At 29.4% G+C, this 9,611-nt stretch overlaps 1 long non-coding RNA gene across 4 annotated transcripts; it reads left to right on the top strand.

Annotated features, from left to right (window-relative positions):
* Positions 1 to 4,277: 4,277 nt before the first annotated feature.
* On the top strand, positions 4,278 to 7,528 carry LOC139890573 (uncharacterized). 4 transcript variants are annotated; one of them, XR_011773377.1, is made up of 7 exons: positions 4,278 to 4,971; positions 5,073 to 5,215; positions 5,333 to 5,405; positions 6,094 to 6,386; positions 6,527 to 6,724; positions 6,902 to 6,954; positions 7,047 to 7,528. It is a non-coding gene; the product is annotated as an uncharacterized lncRNA (long non-coding RNA). The 4 variants fall into 4 exon arrangements; XR_011773375.1 differs by lacking the exon at positions 5,333 to 5,405 and having other exon boundaries at positions 6,512 to 6,724; positions 7,047 to 7,524; XR_011773374.1 differs by lacking the exon at positions 5,333 to 5,405 and having other exon boundaries at positions 7,047 to 7,522.
* The last annotated feature ends 2,083 nt before the right edge of the window (positions 7,529 to 9,611 follow it).

A 9,611-nucleotide genomic window follows, 5' to 3' on the forward strand; every position in this document is an offset into this window, starting at 1 on the left:
ATTAAATATTATAGATAATATTATTATCATGATCAACATTATTATTATTAATTATTGTTATTATTACTAATAATTACAATCATTATCATTATTAGTATTATCACTAAATATTATTATTATTATCGTTATTATTAATTTATTAAGATTACTATTAATATAAGTACTACTAATATTATTATGATTATGATTACAAATTGATGTTATAGAAACCTTAGTCACTAGTTTAGAAATTAAACGCGAAAATTATGATTAGTATTATGAATATAAAAGTTTTAATGATATTGTTAAGATTATAATTATAGAAATCTTGAATATAAATATTACCATGAAACTGATTAAGTTAAAATTTTAATTAAATTATGATTTAAAGAAATTAATAGAATTATTATAATTATTGATATCATTGTTATTATAATACAACATAGTATTAAAATCATTATCAAAATCATTATTATTTTTATTAACCTTATTATAACTTGTATCATTATTATATAGTATCATTAACATTTCTAATACTAGTAATGTCATAATTATTAGTAATATTATAATTAGTAATTCTATCATTATTATTATCACTATTGGAATTATTAATATTAATATTTTGTTAGTAATATTAAGTATTATCAACATTATTATTTTTACCATTACAAATATTATCTTAGTATAATTAAATTTACTAATTCCAACAAACAAATGATAATCATATAAAATCATATTTAACTTAACTATATTTTCATTTAAATTGAATACATTTAATTAAATAATAAAAGATATATATAAGTTATTAATACAAAAATTGTAATATATGTATATATATATATATATATATATATATATATATATATATATATATATATATATATATATATATATATATATATATATATATATATGTTCGATTACGATTATGTGTATTAATAAATATACAAATGATATAGGTTCGTGAATCCGAGGCCAACTATGCATTCTTCAATATCGTCATATGTATTTTTACTACAAAATACAGTATTGTGAGTTTCATTTGCTCCCTTTTTAAATGCTTTTGCAATATATATTTTTGAGACTGAGAATACATGCATTGCTTTTATAAATGTTTGACGAAATAGACACAAGTACTTAAAACTACATTCTATGGTTAGATTACTATACCGAATATTGCCCCTTCAAGTCTGGTAACCTAAGAATTAGGGAAATGGCCCCTAATTGACGCGAATCCTAAAGATAGATCTATGGGCCTAACAAACCCCATTCTGGAATTTGGAATGCTTTAGTACTTCGATTTAAAAAGGTGATTGCGATTGCCGTTATATATGGCATACTTGCGAGTATGCGGGTAATATTCTATATGCATTATGTTAATGTCGGTTACCAGGTGTTCATCATACGAATGATTTTTATACACTTGCGAGTGTAATGTTATTTATGAAAAATGAAATCTTGTGGTCTATTATATTATTGGGAATGATTGTTTATGATAAACTAATGAACTCACCAACCTTTGGTTGACACTTTAAAGCATGTTTATTCTCAGGTATGAAAGAAATCTTTCGCTGTGCATTTTCTCATTTTAGAGATATTACTTGGAGTCATTCATGAAATATTTCAAAAGACGTTGCATTCAAGTCGTTGAGTTCATTAAGATTATTATTACGTCAGTTATAGTTGGATATATTATGAAATGGTATGCATGCCGTCAACTTTCGATGTAATGAAAGTTTACCTTTTAAAAAAACGAATGCAATGTTTGTAAAATGTATCATATAGAGGTCAAGTATCTCGTGATGTAACCAAATGTAATGTATTCGTCCAGATGGATTAGGACGGGTCATGAAACGTAACAATGTCGATAAAAGCTTTGCATATTCTGACAATAAATTATTGTTCGTCAGTACAACCGAAATAACAGTTTGAAAATCGTGAGAATTAATTAACTTTTAGTGTAGTGATAGAGGTACCCGTAAATAACCATGATGGCCCCAATTGAAGTTGACTTTACCATCGAAAACATAAGCTTAAATTTCAATCTTGATCACATACTCAACCACAAACTAATGGCATACTCAGATACATGGGTCTGAAAGCTCAAAGACACTAAGTTAGTAATTGTGGTAAATGAAGCTTAAAGAACACCTGAGCTAAGGTTTTAACAACTTTAGGTAAAAAGAGCAACGAAAAATTAAAATGATAATGATGATATAACTTAACCTGGGTTTTCTTTTTATGGATGTCACAATTGAATTACAGACTCAAAACTAAGGCTTTTTGCGGATGCCTCTCATATCAGATGACGCCCTGCACACATTTTGACCAAAAATTTTTTCCCCTACTATACTAAAACATTATCGAAAAAATACTGCAAATAGTTAAACCTGACATATCTCAATCCTTTTCACGAGCTCCTGATTTTTGTTCTGAACATCATCAACCATTGATGCTTCTGCCATGGCTATTTCATTGGTTCTCTCTGCATCCAAAAGTGCAGTTTTTTTTATTTTATTTACTAAGTCGATCGAGTGCTCGAATGTCATCCTACAACTTTGATACCTGAAAAACTAAATAAGAAAAAAATTAGTATCCATTTGGCTTGAGTGATACAACAGTTACCGTAATTAAAATTGGTTATGATTAAATTAAATAGCCATTTTGTCGTATGTTTAAGGTTTCATATAGTATAACTATACAGAGAACTCGGCTTCCAGCCATAATCCTACATATTTAATAACAGTAAATTTTTAGCATGCATTTATAACACTGAAAATACACACACTAATATTCGAACACACTTCAAACAAAAGATGCAAAATTTACCTTGAACATAAACAAATGGTTCGGGTGTAAATTCATGCTCCGTACAATGACCCGTTCATATCTACAATTGGCTCATCGAAGAACTTTTTAAATCTTTTTTTCAATTGAAGCATTTAATCGAACGGTTAGAGAGCAATATATAATAGTTCATCAGATAATGTTTTCCTGAATCATACATATAAATAACACAAAAAACTAAACTTCCAAATCTAAAAACACTGATTTTAAATAAGAAAAATGCCACATCTAGAGGTTTCTAAAAACTACAAACTTTAAAGCAATAAAGAGTACTGTTTTAGATAAAGCAAGAACAACAAAGCTAAAAAAGATATAATAAAGTTGCGTATATATAAATTCAACATATATCAGACATTTTCAAAATCATCATAAGGTCATAAACATAGTATAATATCATAGCGAGTTGGAACATCATAACACAATTATGTTTACTAATTGTCCTTATGCTTATATACAATCATATGTTATAAATTCTGGCTATAGAAACATCACTGATACAGATAGGTTGTAACAGGGCAATTACAATTGATGTACAGAACTTATACTGTAATAGTAAAAAAAATCACAAAATGAGATACCTTTAGAGATGAAGAACCAATTAGGGCAATAGCAAGACTCTAGAGAGGATTTGATGAATACGAATTAACACCATCAACATGAATACGAATGATGAATCTGAATTGATGGTCCGGAAATCGTTTTTTAGGATGAATCGCCTCACGCGATTTAGTTAGCAGAAGCCCTAAAATTGAAATCTGTCTGGGATTTAACAATCGGTTTTAAAAAAAACACAGTGAAAAACATATATATCTGTAGGTAATTTTATGACGAATTCAGAATTAAAGGTGTTTGTACGAAGAGTCGTTGTTAGTTTTGTTCGCCGGACGAACATAAAAGCGGATCTGTGATGGAGAGGTGAATTAATCGACGACCGAACCTAATAGGGATTGGAGGAGAAACGTTTCATTTTTTTGTTAATTTAAAAAAAAAAAATATATATATATATATATATATATATATATATATATATATATATATATATATATATATATATATATATATATATATATATATATATATATATAAAGAAAATCAGATAGTGTGTACACGTGGCAGGATGTAAATTGGGAGAAGATGGATCTGACACATTAGATGGGACCTCACGCTTTATGTGAGGAAAGGATATATTACAATAATTAGAAATCATCTCCTTCTCCTTATATTATAATAACAAAAGTGAAAATAAATCATTTTAAATAGCTAAATCTAATCATAGCCATCCATTAAACTAACCATCAATGATCTACACCATTGATTATTTCCTAATCTAGATTATGACCTCGTAATCTTGACATTGATTTCTTTGATTACAAAAATAACCTTATTTAAAAAAAAAAAAAAAAAAAAAAAAACCTTACGGCCTCCAAATCAAAATTTAGGGTTTGCAACTAACTGGGTACCTTTCAAGAAATAGGTGTTTCACTCTGTTCTTACACACAAAAAAACCCTAAAATCCTATAACCCTATATGCAGCGTCGCAATCGCAAGTAAAATCCGATTATTTTGATTCAAAACACAAAATAGAAGAAGCAAGAGACCTTCGACATGTAAATTCGCACGTCAATCTTCAAGATCGAAAATCAATTCATGATGTAAATCGCATACTGTAAATTGAAAACCCTCGATTCAATCTACTACTTCTCCAGTTGAAAGCTTCACAAATCAATCCAAAAAGTCAGTAGCTAAGAACGTTTATGGGTTAGTATTTCTTATCGTTTTGTTTCAATTGTCATGTTTTACAAATTCTCATGTCTGATGTATTATTTGTTAAATTGAAATGTACAAATTGTTCAAAAACTCCTATCATTGTGTCGTTGTATATGTTAATCAGAAGCTTCTATACGATAATAGTCAGCTGAAATTCACAGGTTAGTATTTCTTATTTTGTGTTTTGATTTAACAACCGGTCAGTATTTATAATTACTTTACTCATTTATTGTTTTGCTCAAAGGCATTCTATGAAATAATACTTATATGATCTGCCAATTTCTTTACAGTGGATGGTGCGAAAATCCAGATAAAGGAAAAATAAAGAAACCTATATCCATTATTAAACCTATTTCAGCAAAACCAGAAAATTACAAGGTTAGTTCACTGATTATACTACCACCTCTAACCAAACACTTTACTAACTAATTATATTCTCACAGTGACTTAAGCAACGAATGGTTTTCTCATACTTGTAGCCTGTGTAAAAAAAAAAAAAAAAAAAAAAAAAAAAAAAAAAAAACTAATTGGTAGCTGCTCATCGCTCAAATCGGGTCTGTTTTACCACCATCATAACACATTAATTTTGCGCCTTTGCCTTTGAATTTGAAGACATATTAAGGTATTTCTATAGTTCCATTAGGTTTTTTTATCATGTATTGTAGTCTGCTAATAGTTGTTTTAATTTTTGATGTTATGATTTATTTGTTTGTTAGCGGTTTATTTTTTTATGTGCCAGATATTATTTGGCTCTGTTCTATGAAAATGGGTATCCAGTTGATGTGTAAGGTGTTGGAGCAAGTTTATGTAAAGTATGATAATGTCCTAGCTGAAAGAAAGTTTGTTTATAAGTCATGATGCAGGGAAGAATTTGTTTACTGTTAGTGCACTTCTAAGAAAAAAAAACTTGTTAGTTTTTTGCTATATTGAAGATGTTCTATTAGGTACATTTGACCCGTTTTGACATACGTATGATTACACTTAGATTTATAAACTCAAAAGTGTTTGGTTATTCTCATATGTACATAGGTGCGATTGTCCAAGAGGTAAAAGTAAAAATTTGTATGTGGATATCAAGTAGAAATAAAAACAGGTTATATGACTAGAATAAATGGTTGAGTAATGTATTACCTTAGATTCAAAAAATGGTTCAAGAGAATCGCAGATTGCGTTAGTGAAAGAAAACGTATGGATACTTTAATGGGTCAATATTTATGCAGCTAGAAATTGGTATATATGTCAAATGCGAGATGAGTAAGGGTGTGAAAATTAGCCTCAGCTACCTTATTGTCATTAGTTTACATATATATGAATGGCCATCAAGGTTTGTATAATGGAACAAGTTGGCCTCATGTATATGGCTTCTATATGTATGCAACCTTCACTTCCCTTATTCATTACATGACTAGATTTATGGTAACGTTTATGCATTTTTTAAAACAATTTTTTTTTTTTTATTATCACCAAGTTTAACTTCAAAATAATTATATTTGCTTTCAGGAAACGGTCTACTTCTTATTGACAAAGTCAAGTTTTAAGTCAAGGTTTACCAACGGTCGTGATTTAGACAGTCTTAAAGGAAAACTTGAGAAGTTTCATTGGGATCTCTTATTGACAAAGGACAAAGGATGCTTACAAAAATCTATACCATTATCGACATGAAAATCTCAATTGCTGCTGCACAGTCTAAAGGAGAAGTTTCCTTGGGACCCCATATTTTTTATTACAAGTAGTTGAGTATTTTAGAAAAGAAACCGTTGATCTTTTAATCACAGAATCGGCTCACTGCGCAGGTACACTTGCAATTATTTAAGTCATTATTTAAGGCTAAAGTTACTCTCAATTGAATGGATATTGTCATGTATTAATAATAAATATATATTTGCTATAATATCAAAAGTATAATTAGACTTTATAGTGTTGTATTTTGTAGGAACAGTTGTTGCTTCGAATGATATGCCCGTTCAACACCAAATTGTATGTTCATCTCAGCATTGTAACTCTATATATGATGTTTCTAACTATGGCTTGCACATTCCTATTACGACAACCGCAGTTGTTTCAGATTCTGCTCAGTTTCCCTCGATATTTGTTGGTGTTTCACTGGCGGATTCGAGTGTATGTGTTGTAGGTAATGTTCAACTTCATTTTTGACAAGTGGTATATTATTATATATGTGTATTATTGTGATAATACATTTTCTCATGGTTATTCTTATTCTTATTACGGTCTCTGCTTAATTTGTCAACTACAATTATTAATTTTCTTCATTCAAAAAGTACGAGTAAATCTAATAATCACTGTACAGGCGAAATGATTTACCTGCAAAGGCATCAAAAAAATAGATGAGCAGAAACCATGGTACTACAACCAGTCTACTGAATGCAAAGAGATTTTTAAAGTATCACAACTTGTGTATTGTGACAGTTTACTAAAAGCTTTTTTTTTTGTAGTTTAAAAACTGATGATCTTGTGAAAGATGTCGAGAGCTCTATTGCTGAGTTTAAAAAACACAACCAAGAGTACGATGAAGAGAGCGTTCAAGAGCAAAGAGCAGGTCCTTTAACAATAATGGAACATGGATACTTTCTTTGATTTATTAATAAATAAATTAATTAGCTATTGTGGGTTCGTTGAATATTGTTAGGTGCAAGAGGTATTAGATGGATTATCGGGCAAATACTTCCCACCTACAACCCATATACAATTTATTATTGATTGGCGTATTAGCTAATTCCATTTTCAGCTAACAATTTATTATTGATTGGCGTATTAGCTAATTCCATATTCAACCACAAAGATGAATGTGAAAAACATAAAGAAACTCTTAAAAGTTTCAGAGAGTCCAGGCGACATCATTTTTGTTCTTTCTGGTACATTTCGGTGCTTCATTTGACAATCTACTAATAATAATGTTAGGTTATTTATGGTCAATTGTACATTTTATTTATGCATTAGTGTATATGATCATATGGTAATGCATACACTTGATTATATTGCACATGTTTTCTACTCTTTGTACACTATTTATTGAATCAATATGTTCTTCTTGACCATTGAATTGAATTGGTTAAAATATGTCATTGTGTATGATTGTTTACACTGTACTCCCGCACAATTATGAGTTACAAACCTATTGTTTTCTGTAAAAATGGTGATATAGTCTTATTAATATTACATTTATATATATATTTCTAACTTTACATATCAATCATATGAAGTTACTTATTAACCATATGAAATTGTGGCCAAATCATTCTAATAATATGAAATTATTGAAATATAATACCCTACAACAAGAAATTACAATTTAGTATTTTAGTATGTTTCGCGCTTTGCAGCTCCTCTTAAACCACGTTGAATTGTGTCATAAGATCAAGCCTAACGAATTGAATTACTTAAAGAAGCAGTCATTCAAAAGGAGGACAACATCACAAATAAAGAGGAAAACTTGAAAAAAAAAGTCCATCAGACACATTTGTTGGAGAATCTTTTGTTAATAAAGGCGACGATGATGCTATGTCGAATTATAAAAGTGACATATTTGTGCAGATTGACAAGTTATCTACTATGCCAAACTAATCTTGACTTGTCCCATAAAAAAGCCCCCCGAATTCGCGGGCATTAAGCTAGTATATAGTCATAATAATATCACATATACATTTATATATATTTATTTTAATAGTAACTTAATTATTCTAATTATTATTTTACATTTTTAATTCCAATTGATTAAATGTACTTTATCTATACACTTATATTTATATTTATTTATATATATATATATATATATACAAATATATTTACATATTTATTTATACACAATTGTTCGTGAATCGTCGGAGATAGTCAAAGGTTAAATGTATCCATGTAAATAGTTCAAACATTTTGAGACTCAGTTTAATAGACTTTGCTTATCTTGTCGAAACCATATAAAGATTAAGTTTAAATTTGGTCAGAAATTTCCGGGTCGTCACATATACCCTATCAAATAGCCACACGCAGTAGAGTTCCACTTCAAACTACCTTCATTAACTAATTCCTCATCAAATACAACATACTCATTACCATCACTATCAATTGAAGGTGGAACATAGTTCCGTAACTTCTCAATATTTTCCTGATTAGTATTAACAGCTTGAGCATATGAAATACCTTGATTCACAATATTTTCAGGGCAATTTTGAGTATCCTTGTTCAGATTAGGACTACTTACAGACGCAAGAAGTGAATCTTCATCATTAATAGTCTTATCTGAACCTTTGGAGTCAATTAAACCAGTCGCAGCATTCACCTGAAAACATTCATCAGATGGATTAGGGTTTCCACCACCACAATCCATACCAGAAACCTCCTCCTCCGAATTGATTGAATCAGCGTTTGAATCATCATGAACGTCCTCCATCGAAGCTCTATTTCTATTCTTATTAGCAAACATGAGAACAGAATCATCGAATTTGTTCGGAACTTAACCTTCCTCTTCGATACCCGTTTATTTGGGGACATGACTAATTGACCGATAGAACTTCAAAAAAACTAAAATACAAGAAACGAAAGACAGTATTGATGCAGATTTACGGATCAATTTGGGAAAATTTGATGAAGAACGAGATCAAATTGGCGAAATTAGGGCAGAAAAAGCGTAACCGCTATTCCCGCCAAAATCGCCATTTGGGGAGAGAGAAATGTATTATATATTGATTGTTAACTTTGATTTAATTCGTTCAGATTTAAAGTGGGTTTGATAAATCAAATTAATGGGTTGGTGGAATTTGCGTCGTTTTTTTTCTCCTTGAATGATCAAGAATCCATTTTTATGTTAATCATTTTACATGTGATTTTTCAAAGTTTTGAGTTTATTACAGGGTAAATAGTTCAAAAAGATAACGAGAGCTAACAAATTTTCCAATAAAAGTAATATTGAAAATTTCATGCCAAAAAGAATTATAAACTCAAAATTAATGCAATAAAAGGAGTTTTGACCTTGAAACTTGAATTGATGTTGAGTCATCAGGTTG

This window comes from Rutidosis leptorrhynchoides, chromosome 2 (genome assembly GCF_046630445.1).
Source record: "Rutidosis leptorrhynchoides isolate AG116_Rl617_1_P2 chromosome 2, CSIRO_AGI_Rlap_v1, whole genome shotgun sequence".
Lineage (NCBI taxonomy): Eukaryota > Viridiplantae > Streptophyta > Magnoliopsida > Asterales > Asteraceae > Rutidosis > Rutidosis leptorrhynchoides.